Genomic DNA, 256 nt, shown 5'->3' with positions numbered 1-256 from the left:
GGCGGAGCGGGAGGGAGGGGAGCCCCGGGCTTAGGCCTAGGCCTGGATCTGGGTCAGGGTCAGGGTCTGGTCCTCGGCGTCCACAGCCGGCGGCAGGAGGTGAGAAGGGAAAAGCGAGGGGTGAAGGGAAGTAAAAGGGGTGAGGCCGGGGCTTCACCTTGGCACTGGCGATGCCGCACCTCGAATCCTGTGTTCAGTTCTGCGCCCCTCACTACAAGAGAGACTTGGAGGTGCTGGAGCGGGTCCCGAGACGGGG

This window comes from Nestor notabilis, unplaced genomic scaffold (genome assembly GCF_000696875.1).
Source record: "Nestor notabilis isolate BGI_N333 unplaced genomic scaffold, ASM69687v1 scaffold7649, whole genome shotgun sequence".
In the NCBI taxonomy this organism is placed as follows: domain Eukaryota; kingdom Metazoa; phylum Chordata; class Aves; order Psittaciformes; family Psittacidae; genus Nestor; species Nestor notabilis.
This window is presented reverse-complemented; position numbering follows the sequence as displayed.